This window comes from Pelodiscus sinensis, chromosome 9, assembly GCF_052426305.1.
Source record: "Pelodiscus sinensis isolate ZL-2025 chromosome 9, ASM5242630v1, whole genome shotgun sequence".
NCBI classification, from domain to species: Eukaryota; Metazoa; Chordata; order Testudines; family Trionychidae; genus Pelodiscus; species Pelodiscus sinensis.
In genome coordinates this window covers 24,241,763-24,262,191 of record NC_143060.1, presented here as the reverse complement: position 1 = coordinate 24,262,191, position 20,429 = coordinate 24,241,763, and the positions used below count along the sequence as shown (strand labels likewise).

Genomic DNA, 20,429 nt, shown 5'->3' with positions numbered 1-20,429 from the left:
TAACCCTAGATAATTGTAGACTGGGTTCTAGGAGGGTTACCATGCATGTGCTTTACTTATGATAAATTTAGCTGCTCTGCTTCTGTTTTCTCCCTATGTGCTGTGCGAGTTTGAAAGCTGTGACTTCACCTCCTCCAATTCAATGCCTTTGTGAGGTAGAAAAATGCTCTGCACTCCTCTCTGCTGTTCAGATTATAACTTGCTATCAGGTGGGGATATTAAAATCTGCATATTACTTAATGCTTTTGACCCACAACATTTATGCCCAAATAAATCTGTTAGTCTTTAAGGTGCCATAGGACTACTCCTTGTTTTTTACAGGTACAGACTAAAATGGTAACCTCTCTGATACTTAATGGTATGCTATCACTTAAAAATATGATTTCCACTCTAAGGGTGTGTCTAGACTACTGAGTTTTGTCGACAAAAGTGGACTTTTGTCGATAAAACTATACCAGCGTCTACACTACCACTGAGTTCTGTCGACATAACGTCGACAGAACTCAGCAGTTTTGTCGACACTGGTATACCTCATTTTATGAGGCATAACACCTTCTGTCGACAGAGTTCTGTTGACAGAAGGTGTTATTGCCTGTAGGATTGCGTCTAGACTACAGGGTTCTGTCGACAAAGCAGCTTGCTTTGTCGACAGAACTCAATGTGTCTGGACGCTCTTTGTCGACAGAAGTTTTGTCAACAGATACTGTCGACAAAACTTCTGTCGACAAAACCCAGTAGTCTAGACGTACCCTTACATGCCACTTGTAGGCTTGACTACGTGATTTGGTAGAGTCTTGCATTGTGGTTTACGGTATGGATAACCTGTCCCTGTACTCCGGATGAGTAAAACTACTAAAGGACAGTGCTTTCTCCATTACCTTCCTTTGTAAATGTGCTTTCCATTCAGATTGGTATTTATCTGCTCTTCAGAGATTTTTTTTTCCAGCAGAGTCTAATCCTTCCCACTTGACTTTTTGAAATGCCACACATCTTAGTGATTGAAGACAAAGAAAGTAAAGGTGCAGCCTATGTCTCAACAACTGTGCTTTATCAGCTAATGAGACTGTTGTACATGAGCATGGTCAGAAATGTATTGTGTGCTCTTCAACAGTGTATGGCAATGCTAACATATTATCCTGGCTCTTTATAAGTGCTCCAGAGTGTCTCCATTATATCTGCACGCACTTCAGAATTGGAATTAATTCGAAAGAGCTACGCTACTTTTCCCACTTATCTAACATGAGGGCTTGTAGATATATCCATAAACCAGACTGAGGGACAAAAGAATCCACCAAAATACTATTAATATTTGGGAATCTGAACTTCTTGAGCAGCTAGGCTTGTTAAACAGCCTGCCTTTGTATCTGTATTGAAATCAAAGTGTCATCTTCATCTATTTAGGAGTGAATAAGGATCTCAGTTGGTTAATGCACTGCAAAGGCAGTTGTTTTCCCTTTCTAGATATCCACATCTCTTCATCAAAGGCTGTGAAGGAGCCACTCCCACCTGAACTTGATTAGCCTCAGTAACATAAGCAATGTCTTCCTTATATATCCATGCTTCTGTAACTCTCACTCCAATTCATCTGATGAAGTGGGTTTTACTCATGAAAGCTTTTGCCTCCTGCAGTTACAGACAAACTCTGAGGGTATGTCTACACTTGCAGCCTAATTCGAAATAGGGCTGCAAATGTAGGCATTCAAAATTGCAAATCAAGCCAGGGATTTAAATATCCTGCACTTGATTTGCATCTTCTTGGTCGGGCGCCATTTTTTGAAATTGACAAGACCGGACTAACTGTCCGCATCTACACATGGCAGTGAAACGGCCGTTCAAAATAAAGCCCTATTTTGAACTACCTGTTATTCCTCCTGCAATGATGTTTAACAGATAGTTTGAAATAGGGCTTTATTTCGAATGGCTGTTTCACTGCCGTGTGTAGATGCAGGAAGTTAGTCCGGTCTTATCAATTTCAAAAAATGGCGCCCGACCAAGAAGATGCAAATCAAGTGCAGGATATTTAAATCCCTGGCTTGATTTGCAATTTTGAATGCCTACATTTGCAGCCCTATTTCAAATTAGGCTGCAAGCGTAGACATACCCATAGATGATAAACTCTATGTAACTACATCTTCTAATTTATTGGATGTGGAGTAGAAAATTCTATTTCTGTAGATACAGGAGGCCCCTGACTTGTGACATGATCCATTCCTGGGGAAGCGTCACAAGTCAGGGGCATCGTAACTCAAGTCCTCATTTACGATAGGTGCCATGCGCCATCGTAATTGCAGGTCAAGGACATAAGTCCAGGGGTTTCTGGCCCCTTCCGCACTTACAAAAATTGTTGTAAGTGTAGAGGTTCTGAATTCAGGTGGTTGCATGTCGGGGGCCTCCTGTACATTTTTTTGAAAAGACCATTTTTTCAGCATTTACAAAACACAGTACATCAGTACTTAAAACAAACCTGTGAAGAAGACCAATGTTGGCTTTTTATATGTGATTAACAGACTGTTTTTTTTAAGAGCTTGATACTAGGATTGATGCAGGAGATTTTGGCATGAACACCTATGGCCTGTGACATGGAAGAGGTCAGACTCAGTGATTGCAATGGTCTCCTCTGGCCTTAAAAAAAACCCCAACATGATTCAGGATTAGAATTTGGGAATTCTTGGCTTCATCTGTGCTCAGTCTTATACAACACTGCCTTCTACATTTTGAGGACTATTGATAGCTTTAGAAGCATACAGAAGGGAAATCATTGGCACAGTATTTTGCAAACTTATGGTAGAACGAACATGGAAGCAATTGCTGCTAATGTATGACTGTAAAAAAAAAACAAAAAAAATAAACCCCCCTAGAATTTCAATGAAAACATCAGCTTTTTGCTAATAAAACATCCTTTCAGGTGAGTTCTTAATATCCTTAAAAATAACTGAATGAGTTATTGTTCAAACTGGATTTTGAATGTGCTAGTGACCGCTCTATTTCTAATTAGTGTTTGTCCTATGACTTCTATATATATTGTCATGAAAGATCACAAGTTAATGATTGGTTTTAAAATATGCATTAACAAATCTCTCTTTTTAAAAGCCTTTTAAATGTTATCTACCATTGAATGAGTGGCGGTATTTCAACTCACGGTGACACTTCGGCAGAAAACTACCTTTTTTTAAGTATAGAAATATGTAAAACAAAGTTCAGCTTTTAAATATTAGCTTTTCCTTTTTGAATAATGTATTGTCCTTATTGAGCTGTCCAAGAATGTGAGAGTGTAAAAGCATGTATGTATTGCTGCCCTTTCATCTCCAGACACTTGGAATTTAATCTAGTGTAAAAACATAGATGATTAGTAATCTCAGGTCAATCTAAAAGCCAGTACAATATGACATTAGATTTACACATAACTCACTGCTGATAGCCTTTCTTAATCAGAAATTGTAATGTAATGAGAGTAAGGATGATAATGTGTGATTCTTAACTTAAAAGAAAGCCGTTTGCCCTGGTGAAGGTTCAAGTGCAGTGTACTCTTAATTTTCAGCACTTGCAAATGTCCTTTTCTCTAAACAGCAATGGAAAATTATTCTTATATATACTATAAGATATTATTTTAACCAATTTCCTTTATGGCTGTTTGCTGAGCAGAAAGGACACTTCATAGGCTGTGGTTGCAACCTGCAAAGGCAAAGATATAGTGACGTGCCTAGATTCCTGGGATTCTTTTCTGTTGACTTCAGAGAGCTTTAGATCACGCTTCTAGATATTAGTGATGGAGTATTTGCTAATGCTTTAGATACATGAGATGCAAGTATTGGATCTAAATATTTCATTCCAAAGTGTTTGTGTAGAGAAATGTCTGCCAGTGCAAAATGACCAAAATCCCAACACCAAGCAAACTTTCTATAACTGATAATGGGAAGATAAGTCAGAGACTTCACACAATTCCTAAAGGACTTTGCAATTTGTTTTCTTGGAACATACTTAGGTGCAGTGGTGATGAGTACTAATGAAAAGCCAATAGATAGATATAACTGCTGCTTATTTTATTTGTATTACCATAGCATCTATGAACCCTACTCAAGGACCTGGATCATTTTGAATGAGACACTGCACAAATAACACAAAATTTCTTTATTAAATGAAAGCCACATCTTGCAACACACTTAATGGGATATGCAGAGGAGATGGATTGCCTGACTCCTTAATTCCATAAAGAAAAGTGAGCAGGATTTCTTCCTTGCCTTCAGAAAAATGGCAGATTACTTGGCAGCCAGAAGGCTACTCTCCCTGCACAGCTAAAGGCAAAGGGATATCTCCCCTCCTCTTAGGGCAGGCCCACTGACAGGGTGCAAAGGGGATAACTACCCTGGAGACCAGCAATTCTAAAGGGCTGTAGGAGAGGAAGTGATCAGATTCCTGGTCCCGTTAGCTGCTGAGGGCTGTAAAGGTACTGGTGTGGAATGCTTGCTGCCACCACCCTTTACACACACACGCACACGCACACTCGCACCCTTTTCACCAAGTCCTGGAAAGCATCTCTTTCCAGGAACATGGAGCTGCTCCCTGCATCTTGTCTGCCAGACCTGCATAGCTGTTGGCTCCTTTGTCTTAGGATATGCCTACCCTGAAATCAAACACTCATAGCTCACTTGTGTCCATTAACATGGGCTCTAGCTGCAAAACTGTAGTATAGACATTTGGGCTCAGGGACCCTCTGTCTTCAGAAGATCCCAGAGCCTAGGTTCCAGCTGGAGGCCAAGTGTCTCCCCTTGACTAATATGGTGAGAATTTCCCTCCCTGTTTGTGTCTCAGCCTTTGACATGGCCACAGTCTGAGGGCTAATAAGCAGAAATGGTGTACCATCAAAGGGTTGTGGATGGATCCCCAGCTGCTTAGTCTGTACCTGTTACCTGCAGCATGCCTTAAAGGCTGACATGTTCAACCCTTTCTTTTTTTCCCCCCAAAGAGTAGTAAAAGTACACTTGGTGGTCTGTTCTCCCTCACCATATTTATGGCTCCACACACTAGTGCCTCATGTAAAAAAAAGATTTTTTTTTAAATTCAGCTACAGTAGACACAAATGTTTCAGGTTTTGTAAAGATAATCTCTCTCAAATCCATTACATTTATTCATAGCTGCATGTCAAACTATTCATCCTTTACATTACAGTCCAATTTTTAGATAGATGATTTGAGAGGAAAATGAAGCTTCTCTTCAATGCACAGGCTAGCTGAACTTACCTCTTCAGAAAACTCTCCTATATGGTTTATTATTTATGGAAATAATTTTACATTGACATAAGACTAGTAAAAGAGGTCAATGCTTAAGAGCTTACTTTAGACATATTGCATGGAAGTTGGAGATCAAATGATAGTAGTGTAACACTAGCCACAGGAGTTGGGACTACAAAAGTCATGGCTCAATATCCATCCCATTTGTCGCCCCATACAATCTTACATAAAGATCAATTGCTTGTCGGCTTGACTATGTATCTAACTTAAGGCTGATAATGCTGAGACGAATTTAATTTTATCAGGTCGCCACACAAATGTTCTGAGTTGTGGTCCAAATACTGGATTTTTTTCAGTTCTCCGGCAATTCTGAAAAAAACACAAAACAGTTTTAAGCTAAACCAAAAAAAAAAAAAAAAGATTTTTTTGGCAAATTGTACATTTTAAAAACCAATCAAAATTTTATTTTTAGATTAAACAAAAGATTTTGTTTAACCTGAAACCTTTCATTTCAATTTCAACTATTTTTAACAGTTTCTGACCTTTTTAAAAAAAATAATTGAAGGAAATTTGCAAATGAAAAGTGACTTTAAACCATAACATTGAAATGTTTGGTTTTGAAAATGTGAAAACAAATGCTCTGAACTTTGGAATTTTTTTCATTAACAATTTAGTGAAACTGATGATAATTCATAATATTTTTTTGTTTCCGAGTCTTTCTTTTTTCAGCTAAAAGCATTGGCTAAATGTCCCCCAGCTCTAATTATGAGGATTGGTAGATTTGTGATTGCTCACTACAGATGTGGAAAGAATACTGTGGTATCAGACATACTATAAGATTCTCACCATTAAAGTATTACATTAGGGCAGTGTCTAGACTACACAGTTGTTCCGGAAAAAGATACGCAGCTTTTTCCATTTCTTTTTTTCAGAAAAGACTTTTCTGACATTTGGCCCATCTACACAGGGAAAAATGTCAGAAAAAAAACACCTTTTTCAGAACAAACCTTCTTCCTTGTAAAATGAGGTTTAGTGGGAAGCCAGAAAAACACCGCTGCGCTTCAGAAAAAAAATTTGGAAGAGCAGACACGTTCCTTGGAATCCAGAGATATCCCAGAAAAACTCTGCAGTCTAGACATACCCCAGGAAAGTGGCACTTCGAAGATCTACAGACTTTTTGTTGAACATTCAGGAAGTAAGTATCATTTCTTTGGTACCCATAGGAAGCAGATGTTGGTTGTGGTTCTGATTCTTATCTCCCGACACAGGATACAAATTTAACATTCCAAAAAAATTCATACTAAACTATGCTCCATCACAATTCTTAATTTTGGGAAATGAATCAGCCATTAGTTATTGGTTTAGAAATGCACAGTATTTGTAGAGTCAAGATTAACTCTTGCTTCAATATCTTTGCATGCACTGTCCAAAACAGTTTAAAGGAACAACTATCCTTTTTAACTGGACTCTTAAATATTTGACAGACTTCTCTGTTTCCTTCCCCTCCCTCTTCCCCCTTCACTAAAGAATCAGCAAGAAGCTTAAATGGAAGTTTTTATAATCTACTTTGGAGACTGACCATTTTATGTAAATTTACAGCAGGGCCAGAATATGACATTGAGCACCAAGCTTTAAGCCTAAGCTCTATACCTTAAAAAAGTTTATAATTTTCACAGAAAGGACATGAAATACATAAACATACAAACTTGATGTTCTCACAGGGAAACGAGTGGTAGGACAGAGATATTTGTGTAGCTGATGTGTATTTTTGGAATGGCTGTCTTTAGAATATTTTCCCCATATCTCCCATATTTATCAAGTGATTTTGATTAAGAAAATCCTGACACCATTTAAAGGTGGGTTTTTTTTTTTTGAGTCCCTTCATTTTGTTAGGCTTTTGAATTTGTAGCCTGCTTAACTTTTGCCTTTATCTGGGGCTGATTTCCATTAACATAGAGAATCAGGCTTATTTGTGATGGATGAAAAACATTAATTTATTATGTCAGATCCACTACTTTGCAGAAGGCCTGATAAAGGCTTGTCCACTACTTGAGTGCCACTTAGCCTACTTTTTAAAGGCTTAAGTGGGACATAACAAGAATATAAGTCTTGTCTGGGCTCTGCACAAGGGGTAAATTTCATCATAATGAATAATTTCTAATTGAGTGTAGCCAAGAGCAATTGAAGCATTCTAACTTCTTGTGGAGTGTATTTTTTTCCCTTTTCAAACTGTGTCAGATTTACCTTAATTGATTTCATGGTACAAAAGTCAAACCATATACAGGAAAACTTGATAAACAACATTTTAATGACAGTCTTAATTTATAGGCTTTGTTCCTAAAATCATTAAAGGACCTTTTGTTGCTTTGAACAACACATACATTCAATATATTGAAATTGAAGTTTGAGCTTAATGAAGAAAGCAATTTAGATATAAACTAGTTTGAATCAAAAGCCTGAGGATTTGAATAGTCTATCATACAGTGTACTGAATAATTTGAAAACCAAATGTCTGAGTTGACTAAAGGTATAGAAATAGTCTCCACAATCGATAAATGATGGTGGGTGTTCAGCAGAAATAAGCCAATGGCAACTTTGCCACATGCTTTCCCAAACTCTTCAAAGATGGTCTCCCGGCTATGACAGGTATTTCACTAAATCTGTAAAACTCCCATCATAGTAGCCGCCAAACTTATAAGAAGAAGGTGAAGCTGTGTATGTTTATATTTGAAAGGCTGTATTCAGTGTTATTTTAGGTGTGTTGGTTCCAGGGTAATGGAACAACAGAGTGGGTGAATCAGTATCTCTTACTGGACCAATTTCTGTTGCCTCAGAAGCACAAGCTCTCTTACTGAAAGAAATTGGTCCAATAATATATTACCTGGTGAACCTTGTCTCTGTCTGAATAGGTCAATCAAGTGAGTATGGTCACATGATTACTGTTGCAGGAATTTCTATGTGAAAAAGCAAATGCTCTCCTTTGTTATTTCAAAACTACCTTGGCTAGAAAAATTGAATTTGCTAGTGGGAGAGAAACATTTTTATTTTTATTTTAAAGTGTATTAATGGTGATTAAGAATATATTGATCCTGTATATGTTAGCTTTATGACCAAGACCCATGGTTTACCACAGGATTCAGTTAAGAACGTGTTTAAGTACTTTTTCTGAAGAGATGGAAGTCAGAATGAGTTTAAATACTTTGAATAGTGGCTCCCCTTCATTTGTTATGTTTGAAGATACCTATGTTAGCTGTAATATTCTGTTTCTTAGAGCTACTGGATCATCTGATTTATACAAGGTTCTGCACTTTAGAATTCTGATGTTGTGCTAGCATGACAAATTTAAAACTGAGCATTCAAAGGAAGAAACAAATATAATATGTCAATGTTAGCAGGTTAATTCAAATTGAATTCCTGACCTGTGAAGATTTGAGAGAGATTTACTTTGTAGCCAGTAGCCTTGTGAGATTTAAAAATTATCTGCAACTTTCTTTTAGCAGCCCAGCTGTTTTGCTTTCTCACCATTTTGGAGCTAGAAATCTAGTAAGAACAATGTTGAACTAATTACAACCTTAGCATTTCCTCTTCAGAGTGTTTTAAAAAACAGGTCTAAGACTATATGTAAGTCTATTCAGACAAGAAAGAAAGAAAGAAATTTACATTAATTTGTACAAAGAAGAGGTATCTTTCCGATATTTCATAATTTTGGTTAAGAGATGACTATTAGTTTCTGCCTGAGGAGGGAAAAACTGCATTGAAATGGAATGAGCCAAAATGTAAGGACTTAAAATGGCATCCATAAAGAGAAATCAAACAATAAGGCAAAAAGTAAGTGAAATTCATTCATGAGAACTATTTGTACAAGAGGCTGATATGAAGAACTTTTTTGGACAAAAAAAGTATTGATTGATAATGAAGATCAAACATCCAGAATGACCACATCCTTTAAAATAAGCCTCTTTCAAAACATTAGCATGCTGATGAAAATAGCCTTTACTCATGTAAATTTTCATGTACTTTTTACTTTGATCCTTGAATATGAGATATTTATATAATAGCTTTAAACATTGTTTGCTATTCTGCATGTAATGACAGAACAATCATGCACGAGACATACGCAAAATTCTAAAACATCCCAAACAAACTTGACCTCCACTATATATTCCCATTTCAGTGGACAATAGAGGTTCAAAATGTAATATATTTGCTTTTTCCAATGAGGTAATTTAAAGCCGTAACTAAGCATCCATTTTGAATGTTGCTACACATGCTCATGAGCTCTTCAGTAATTCAGCTTTAATGCTGAAACAATCTGTTGGTTTTTGTGTGTGTGTAAAACTTGATTTGAAAAATCCGTTCAACTGGTTTTGAATTATGGGAGAATTGTGCAGGGAGGGAAGTCTATGTGCACACATTATAGATAGAAATGTGAAGACTTCTAAATTCACTGATAAACTCAGAACTGGCTGACCAAAAATATTCTAAGGGACACATTCTGTTTCAGATAGCAAAAGAAGCTCCAGCCCTTATATAAGCATTTAAGTAAGGGGAACAGCAAGCTTTATCTGATTGACAGAAGGTGGATCAGTTCATGTTCTCAGACTAAAATATTCACACAGAATGGGCATTTTTATATTCCCATACATCTAATAATCCACATGGAGATTAGCACTTTTATTTTCTTTCATGGTTAATGAAACTCTATGTGGGTTAATATTCTCTTTTGGACAGCTGAGAAACTGTTTTAAAAAGCAGTTGACAGATTACTTTCTTTTCCTTACTATTGTCTCAACTACACTTATTTTCAGCTGAAAGAGTCTGGGAAAAAGTTCAGAAATTAAGACATAATCTTGCCCTCCATCCTTAAAGGACGGAGGCAGCTAAAAGACTGAAGAAGATGGCACTTGGTTTTCTTGCTTCCTGGAACCATGTGTTGGTACTATTTGTGTTTGCAGAAAGTTGAGCTAGTTGAAGCTCGTCGCCCAATCTGTGGAAGACTAGAGGAAGCGAGTGGAAGATATGATGAAGTTGATATTTACCTTTCCTATTTAGGGCATCAGACAGCTTTTTCTTGGTACAGTTTGTATTCTGGAAGGCATTGCATTTATTACTGGATCTCCAACTGCTTTCATATAATGCTAGTTACTAGGAGGGTCAGGAGATTGTGTCCATTTCTTTAAGAGGCATAACTTTCCACATTCATCCTTGCCTATGTCACTTCAAGATTAGACTATTGAAATTGAGCTATGTTTTTCACTACGTCATCACTGGTGTAAAAGAGTGTAGCTTGGTTGACTTCAGTGAAGTTATTCTAGTTTGTATGGTAACTGAAAATCTGGGCCCATAAAGCAAGCAGAATCTGCAGAAGAACATGGATCCTGTGCCCATAAAGCAAGCAGAATCTGGAGAAGAACCTACTAAGAGGTGCATTTATAGATGTTAGATCCAATTGGCTTCATTGGATTTTATTTTAGAAGAAGTGTGGTATGATATCTTTTGTGATTAGGAAGTTGAACAAACATGGACATTGTCCTCCCAACTCCACCAGTGGGAGAAAAGGACTATTCGAGACACTTCTGTAAGGCAGGAATACAAATGTATAATATCTGGATAATGTGAATGGGACCATGGGAATCTCTATGTAGTGTTTGGGGCTGATAATCTTTTAAATGACATTTAATTTGTTTTGTTTGAACCTGTAAACTTAAAGATGAGGAAATTCTGCAAGTCTACAAAATGGAGCCTAAAACTCCATTTTGTATCTGAACATTCTCTCTAATGTCATCCATTTAAGATCTACATTCTGACACGTCCACAGGTGACTGTTAGATTTTAAACACTCACTTACCTGTTGGGTATGATTTGCATAGGTTATGTATATGCATGAGCATTCCAAAACCAACCTATCAGTTTGTACCACGCTCCAGGTGCATCATTTGACAGCCAATCATTTTAAACCATCGCGGCCTATGCATATTCATGAGGCCAGGTTATAAAAGGTCTGACCGAACGATGGTTCGTTCTGGTCCTCGGGCTTATCCTGAGATCAGGGCGTCGTTTGCGTCGGGCTTAGGCTTTAGGTTTAGAGAGTGAGTGAGCGTATGCAAAAGGTCTTGTAAAGCTTTATCTGGAGAGGCTAGCGGAAGGCTATGTTCCCTCCAGTCTATATAATCTAGTATTTTTCTGTGAGTTAGGCTGACGGAAGGCCAGACCTTCTCACTTAGGTTAGGACTAGTTAGTTTAGTAATTAGGTAGGTTAGTTCACGTCGTCGTGTTTGTTCGTCAGGCTGCGTTGGGTCAAAGCATTTCGGCCGTCATCGAGTCTGTACGTCGGGCGCGTCGCGTGTTAGCTTAGGGTTTTATTTTAGGTTAAGGTTAGGTAGGTAGAGACAGAGTCTAGCTTCCATCGCCGGTTCCAGAGGCACCGAAGGGCCTGAAGAATCACTCTTCATGGAAGGTGAAGTCCGCAATTCTACCCAGCTCTTCGTGGGACTCCTGGCTGTTCCTCTCTTGAGGTCCGGAAGGACCGACGGATTGAGGTCGCCAGCTTCGACCCAGAGACAGCCGGCAAGGGACGCCTGGTCATTCCTCTCCTGAGGCTTTCAAATAGCCAAGGGATTGAAGGTCGCCAGCACCACCTCAATCGTCCTCCCATCGCCGTAGACTCTGTAAGTAGGGATAGGGACCTGAAGGGACTTCCCCTTCTTGTCCATGTAATCTAACAGGGGACTACCCCCTTATACGTTAATTAGAGGTATACCATCTTTTACAAATTTTACTGTTTGTTAAATTTAATTCACTTAATATAGTCTTGTGGTTATCACTGAAAACCCAAGTCTTAAGTTTTTATTTCACGCGCCATCTCAATCTAAGCGCTGACACTCTGCCGGTGATCAGATACGGAATAGGGGTCCCAACCTGAAACACCATCCCTAAGCGGATGAGTCGGGTTATCTAATAACTCTCTGGGAAGTGTCTTTAGACATCTTTGACCTTCCTGATTCTGTTCGACAGACAGGTAACACTTCTCAAACTAGTTTTATACCATCATAATTTCATTTCATCCAAAGGAACAACCTCTTCATCTGTTTTTACTCTGGTGTAAATACAGTGTAGGGTACTGTATCTCTAAATTTGGCTCGAATGGTAACTTTTTCAACTGTGTACACTTGCTATTTATGATGCAATTCTGAAAATACCTTATTTTTATAACCAAGAAATAACATACATACCAGTACTGGTGAATGGCACAAATAATGGCATGTCTAGCTTCTGAATTCTTTCATGCCATCTGTTTCTTATGTAGCAATTATCCTGGCCATTGTAATAAGCCCAGTGTGCCTATTCACATGTACTCCCTTCCTGGTAACAAGGGCATAAAAACTCTCACTTTCTGCACAATTGTCCTTATTTTAAATAGGCATAAATGAGTTTTCTAAAATAAATAACTGTATGACTGTCCCTGAACCCAGGCTTTTCTTAGAAAATTGATTTTTTTTTAAATATGAATATCCTCCTTGTTCACTCACATCTCTTTTGCCTGACTGCAAAATAGGGAGCTCTCCATTTGTACATAGTGAAAAGATGTTAATACACTAGAAAGCTATTTGAATAATGCAACTTAAAAATGTGTATTTCCTAAGTGTTCTGTGATTTGTCTGCTGTAAGTGGTTCAAATGGCTGTCGGACTTCATCTCTAAATCAGCAATCTCAACATGCACTTAAAACATAGCTTATAAACTAATATTTAAGGAATAAATACCAAAGGAAAAGCAAATAGGGTTTGCATGAAAAACTTGTGGTGGGAGGCTTAGAACATCTGCTGGCCAGCCATCAGGCAAACAATATTTTAAAATCTTAAGCAAAATACAGGACTATGTAGCACTTTAAAGACTAACAAGATGGTTTATTAGATGATGAGCTTTCGTGGGCCAGACCCACTTCCTCAGATCAAACAGTGGAAGAAAATAGTCACAACCATATATACCAAAGGATACAATTTTAAAAAATGAACACATATGAAAAGGACAAATCAAATATCAGAACAGAAAGGGGATGCGGGGGGGGGGGGGAGGGGAATTATATGTCTGTGAGCTAATGATATTAGAGGTGATAATTGAGGAAGCTATCTTTGTAATGGGTAAGATAACTAAAGTGTTTGTTGATACCAACGGGTAAAGTGTCGAATTTTAGCATGAATGACAGTTCAGAGGATTCCCTTTCAAGTGCAGATTTAATAGGTCTTTGAAGCAGGATGCAGGTGATTAAGGCATTAAGACAATGTCCTTTCTGATTGAAATGGCAAGAAACTATTTTTTCTTTGTGATCCTGTCTGATATCTGTTTTGTGGGCATTGATTCTTTGGCAGAGTGTCTGAGACGTTTGTCCAATGTACATAGCAGACGGACACTTTCGGCACATGCCAGCATAGATTATATTTCTGGATGCGCAGGAATATGTGTTCTTGATCTTATAACTCACTTGGTTAGGTCCAATAATGGTATCAGCAGAGTGAATATGTGGACAAAGCTGGCAACAGGGTTTTTTGCAAGGGAAGGTACCAGGGTTAGTATTAATATAGTATGGCCTGTGGTTGTTGGTAAGAATCATCTTGAGGTTAGGTGGTTGTCTATAGGATACTATGGGTCTGTCTCCCAGAGCCTCTTGGAGTTTGGTATCCTGTTCCAGTATAGGCTGTAGTTTATTGATAATGTGTTGGACAGGTTTAAGTTGGGGGTTGTAGGTGATGACAAGTGGTGTTCTATTGTTGGTTTTCTTGGGTCTGTCTTGAAGTAGGTGATTTCTAGGTATTTGTGTGGATCTTTCAATTTGCTTTTTTATTTCTCCAGGTGGGTAGTTGAGGTTTATAAATGCTTGGTAGAGATCCTGAAGATTCTGGTCTCTGTCAGTGGGATTAGAGCAGATGCGGTTGTATCGAAGGGCTTGGCTATAGATGATGGATCGTATGGTGTGTTCTGGATGGGAGCTGGAAGCATGTAGGTAACTGTATGAGACAGTGGGTTTTCTGTAGAGAGTGGTGTCTAATTTTCCATTATTGATTTGTACTGTGGTGTCCAGGAAATAGATCTCTCATGTAGAATGGTCCAGGCTGACGTTGATGGTGGGGTGTAGGTTGTTGAAATCTCTGTGGAATGTCTCCAGTGTTTCTTGGCCATGCATCCAGATCATAAAGATGTCATCGATGTAGCGTAAGTAGAGAAGAGGTAAAAGGGGACAGGAGTTGAGGAAACATTGTTCTAGGTCAGCCATAAAGATGTTAGCATACTGTGGGGCCATGCGTGTACCCATGGCTGTGCCACTGATCTGGAGGTATACGTCATTCTCATGGGGTGTGTCTAGACTACAGGGTTTTGTCAACAAAAGTGGACTTTTGTCGACAAATCTATACCTGCGTCCACACTGTCTTTGAGTTATGTCGACATAACATCGACAAAACTCAGCAGTTTTGTCGACGTATGTAAACCTCATTCTATGAGGAATAATGCCTTTTGTCGACAGAGTTCTGTCGATAGAAGGCATTATTGCATCTACACTGTCCTTTGCATCCACAGTTATGTCAACAAAGCGGCTTGCTTTGTCAACAGAACTGGATGTAGTCTAGACGCTCTATGTCGACATAAGTTTTGTCGACAGATTCTGTCAACAAAACTTATGTCGACGTAAGCCTGTAGTCTAGACATACCCAAACTGGAAATAATTGTGGGTGAGAACAAAGTTACATAGGTCTGCTATCAGGTTGGCAGTGGTGTCCTCTGGGATAGTGTTTCTAATTGCTTGTAATCCGTCTTCATGTGGGATGTTGGTGTATAGAGGTTCTACATCCATGGTGGCAATAATGGTGTTATTGGGGAGGTTATCGATTTTTTGTAGTTTCCTTAAGAAGTCAGTAGTGTCTCGGAGATAGCTGGGGGTGTTGGTTGCGAAGGGTTTGAGAAGAGAGTCTACATAGCTGGATAGACCAGTAGTGAGCGTGCCAATACCAGAGATGATGGGACGTCCGGGGTGTCCAGGTTTATGGATCTTGGGGAGCAGATAGAACAATCCTGGTTGGGGGTCAGAAGGTGTTTCTGTGTAGATTTGTTCCCGAGTAGCTGTAGGGAAGCTTTTAAGGAGACAGTGTAGTTTCTTTTGGTATTCCGAGGTGGGATCAGAGGAGAGAAATTTGTAAAATGTGGCGTTAGAGAGTTGTCTGGTTGCCTCCTGGTTATAGTTGGCCTTATTCATAATGACTACAGCACCCCTTTTGTCAGCTGGTTTGATTATAATGTCCAGGTTGTTTTTGAGACTCTGGATGGCATGGTGTTCAGCACGGCTGAGATTGTGTGTCGCTTGTTGTCGTTTGCGAATAATGTCAGTCTGTGCGTTGTTGCGGAAGCTTTGTATATAGAAATCCAGATTGTAATTCCAACCATCAGGGGGAGTCCATATAGAATTATTTTTCCTTTGGTGTTGATAGGGGGGATCTGGTAGGTCAGATTGATGTTCATTGGTGGTTTGGAAACATTCTCGGAGGCAGAGGCGGTGAAAAAAGCCTCAAGGTCACCACAAAATTGTATCCAGTTTGTGGGGGACATGGGGCAGAAAGAGAGATCCCGGGACAAGACAGACTATTCTGCTGGATTGAGTTTGTAGCTGAAGAGGTTAACAATATTATCCGGTGGGTTGAGGTAGTTGCTGTTGTAGCCTGTGGTATGGAGCAGGTTAGAAAGTTTATTGTCTTTTCTTTGTTGTAGGGAATAGAAGTGTGTATAGTAGATTTCTTGTCTGGTGGAACAAAAGTCTTGCAAGGTGTCAGTCGGTGTGGATGTTTGTCTTGAGATGAGACGCTCTAAGTTAGAAATGTCATTCTTGATGTTTTTCTGTTTCTTGTATAAAATACTTATCAGGTGATTCCTTAATTTCTTAATTTAAATTGTATCCTTTGGTATATATGGTTGTGACTATTTTCTTCCACTATTTGATCTGAGGAAGTGGGTCTGGCCCATGAAAGCTCATCATCTAATAAACCATCTTATTAGTCTTTAAAGTGCTACATAGTCCTGTATTTTGCTTCAGCTACACCAGACTAACACGGCTATATTTCTATCACTATTAAAATCTTAAGAGCACCAAAACTAGCATTAAACAGGACAAAACCTATATGGTAGAAAGAAGAATGTGGAAGCCCATGTGTTTTAGAGCTAATCTTCATTTCTGATCAAAATGTTTCCTTTTCACTACTTAAGTTAGAAGATAGTCACTGATTCTATTGTGTCCAGTAATACAGAAATCTGCTGAAGTAATCTGCAGGCACTATTTTAAGACCATCATGTTAAATGCCATATTTTAAGGTCCTATTTTTTCAGCTAAGAACATACTAGGATTACTTGCTGTATTTATGGAGACAGGCAATGTTCACTTCATTATGGCTGGATATCAAGCAATCTTTCTAAAACTAATCACTGATAAATTTGGAGTGTATTGTCCTTATGCTTTTAAGTATGAAAGCCCTACTGAAAAAAAAATACCATCTCCTCTATCCACTGAAAGAGTTTCTGCCAAAGAACCCCATTTGAGGAGTTTATTCAATTAAAAATGCAGTTTAAGGTTGACTGAAACTGATGAATTTGGAAATAGCTGCAGCCAAACAAAAATGGAGGGGAGGAAGGATTTCCCCAAAAAATCAGTGTTATACTTCAACATCCTTTTTGGCATAAAACAATTCAGCAATTCATTTTGAAGTGAAATTATGTGTAGACATTAGATATATTTCACTGTCTAAAATAAAAAGTAAGCACACAACAACAAAATGTTCTATTCAGAGTCAAACAAAAGGATTTACTCAGCTTGAAACAAATTCATTTGGGGCTTTTCTTTTGGTGGGGAGGGAGGATAAAACCTCTGGGTAAAACCAAAATGAATATTTTTATTTTTGAACAACTGTTATCGAACAGAAAAATCATGTATTTACCCAACTCTGTAGAAATTAAAGAATTTCCTTCAGCAAAAGCTTGACAACACGTGGTAAAATTATCCTATTACAGTGACCCAATGACATACCTGTTGTTAATGTGTATCTATGTATATAGAAGATCTGTTGAAATTAACATGGCCCTTTTCTCCTCCAAATTCAGATGTTACTGTGAGAGGAGTTTCCCAATATCCTAGGTACAGACATGCGGCCAGTGTTCAACCAATGACTAGACACTTTTATGTGAGATTAAATTTATATGTGCAGTATTAGTTCAGGAATCTTTTTCGTTTGGCCATCCTGAATTTACACAGAGTAGCATCCTAAATGGGGCTGACATTATCTGAGGCATATTTGTTTGCTCCCAAAGGCCAAGGTCAGGTCAAAAGAATGTTACATGAATGATTATCCCTGGCAGTATGGTGTGTTGTCTTTTTTTTTTAAATAGTCACATATCAAAAAAGAGAATCAGATCATAAATCACCTGTGCTGAGCCCTTTGCCAAGTTATGTTTATGGACATCAAGGTTAGACTCCAGAATCAAAAAGGAAGAGGCTGCATTACATGACTGTTACTGTACTCAGTCAACTCATAACACCTGCTTTTCAGATCTGATATGTCACCTAAGTTTTCCATGCTCCTTTTAGCTTGGTGAAAGTTTATTGTTTTTCATTAATTTTCTTAGGGCTGCTGTAGTTTGTATTGGACATTGAAAAATGAATATGATATTGTTTCACTTTATTATGATGCAATGCTATGTGCTCCTTCTCCTGTGCTGAATAGATACATTCTAGTGTTTTCTCATATGATATTCAAATATGATTAAAACTGGTGCCCATTTTGCTTGACACAAAAGTCTGAGATACCTAAGGTTCTTTCCAAAATGAATTTTATACTGATTTGTGAGTTTACTCAGACTAACAGGCTATTCACCCATTTCAAATTGCCATTTGTCAAACTTGACTATTGCTGAGATGGGGGTATAAGTTTACACTTCTTCTCTTTGTGGCTGGTTAGGGATACTGAGCTTCCTTGAAAGCTACTCCCCCAAACAGTCAGGCTATGAAGTGGATGGGAGGGGCTTTTTGAAACACTTGTCAGGAATCTCAAAGGAGCACAGAGCTGTGACAGAAAACCATTGGGGGGCCCTGGAGAGCAGGACTGCTGCAGATCAGAGTGAGATGTTTTATGTACAATTGTTTGCGTGACAAGGCTTGTACAGATCTGTCCCTGTTATGCCTAGCTTGAGCCCCCAGCATCAGTGTCAATTAAATACTTAAATGTATACAGTTTTAAAAATAAAAATAATTGCAATAAAACACCCAGCAAAAAAAGATGAAATGTACAAATTAAGCATTAGTGAAGTCCATTTACTATAGTTATGTTTAATTTCGCAATCTTTGTTCAGAGATGGTTTTATTTAGATCTACAAGTTAGCACAGTGATGCATCTCACCACCAAAATGTATTTTTTATCTCATAAGCCAGAACTCTTCAAACTCTCCAATTAAACCTGACAGTTCCTTAAAACATTTAATCCCACAGACACAAAGTGACAATCCCAAAGTGTAGAATATACATGGTATGTTGCACTCACCTCTTTCTTCTTAATATTGTAATGTCTATATTGTACTCAAATAACAGAAAGTAGAATAAGTTGGTTAACACATCAACATTGTACATGAAACCTTCTTTTTGTCACTGTTATGTAAACTGAAATAATTTGGAATTTAAATGTTTGCTGTTGAACTCTGTTCTCCTGCTATTTTCTTCTTTTACAAGACTGGCATCAGGCAGACTCAAAAGCCCTACAGGAACTGGCAAATTATTTAAGATGATTTCAAAGGGGGGAGGAGGGAAAGGAAATGAGCCAAGATTAGTTCTTAGCTGCTACTGGACAAGAGTCACTGTATTTAAAATGCTCCTTAATTTAGCTCAAGTGTTTTAATTTAAACTTTCTAATAGCAATGGTTTTTCATTCTCCACAGGTATTCCAAGATCTCCAGTACTGTGATTAATTGGGCAGGCATGATTTCTTATATTTAGAGCTCACTTGAAAGTGGAAATGAGAAATGAATTGTGCCAAAAGGCTCTGGTCTATTTTTATTAATAGAGCAGTTTAGACGGATCATGAAAACAATCTTCTAATTCATAAGAGTCAATCTTGTATCTTGTTAAACAAGAGTTATTATTATTGAACTTAAACCATTGAAGTGTGATATACCAAAGACCACTTTCTACACAGCAAAATGCTGCTGTGAGCACTAGCATGTTAACCACATGCTAATAGGGTTCGCAGCAGTCTGATATGTTATTGATTATCTCAGCTTGTATAATTTGTATCAAGACAGTATAGTTAACTGGAATGTAAGTGCTCCCTTCCTGCTACTTGAAACAGATTCATGTGCTCATCAGTCACTTTATTCAGGGCCATGGTAACAGACAAGAGGCTTTGTCCACAGGTGGATGGAGCCTTTTAGTGAGAAGCAGCACAGAACACCATTAAACTCTGGCCTAGAAAAATTTCAGCTCCTATTATACCTACCAGTATTAATCTAAACAGTAGTTGAAGTGCCAGATGGAAAAGCAGTTCAAAGCTGCTAGTCATTGTTCTCTTGCTAATGTCAACGGCAAAATTACACTAGATTCTGTATTTTGTTCATTTTCACATAGGCAGAAATGAAATGAAAAAGGATACAAAGAGTGTATGTGATTAGAAGGCCTCTGTGATAAAACCATTCATATTCTACTAGGCAGATATATTATTTTAAATTATTTCTGTAGCACAAAATAAAAGCTTTGCATAATACCTGACCATATGCAAAAAGTAATTTTGAGTAGTTTCTCTTGTTTTTTCTTGTGCTTAAAGTTTTTACTCTGGCCGAGTGTTATCTTAATCAGAACTTGAGTTTGAAATTGTCATATCCAGGTGTATAACCTTTTCTCCTTGCTTTTTCCAGCTTATGCTTTTATAATGAAAGATGTAAGGAAAATTGGAGGGAAACACCACAAAAGGAGGATTAAATAAAGGGGAAAATTAGTTTTGTGTCACTTTAAACCTTGTAAATGGACAAATTTTGCACAAACTTGTGGTCCATGACAGATAAGAAATGTACACGTTAGAGGAGTTGACCTGCATTTTTTTTATTGGAAAGCAAAATAATAGCAAGCCAGAAACTACACTGCCTTTTGCCTAGCAAATAACTTTGAATGTAATTTTTCATGGAGCTT

The 20,429-nt window shown here is 38.0% G+C and overlaps 1 long non-coding RNA gene across 1 annotated transcript; it reads left to right on the top strand.

Annotated features, from left to right (window-relative positions):
* The first annotated feature begins 2,142 nt into the window (after positions 1-2,142).
* On the top strand, positions 2,143-12,058 carry LOC149523919 (uncharacterized). Its single transcript, XR_016350255.1, has 2 exons — positions 2,143-6,423; positions 10,037-12,058. It is a non-coding gene; the product is annotated as an uncharacterized LOC149523919 (long non-coding RNA).
* The last annotated feature ends 8,371 nt before the right edge of the window (positions 12,059-20,429 follow it).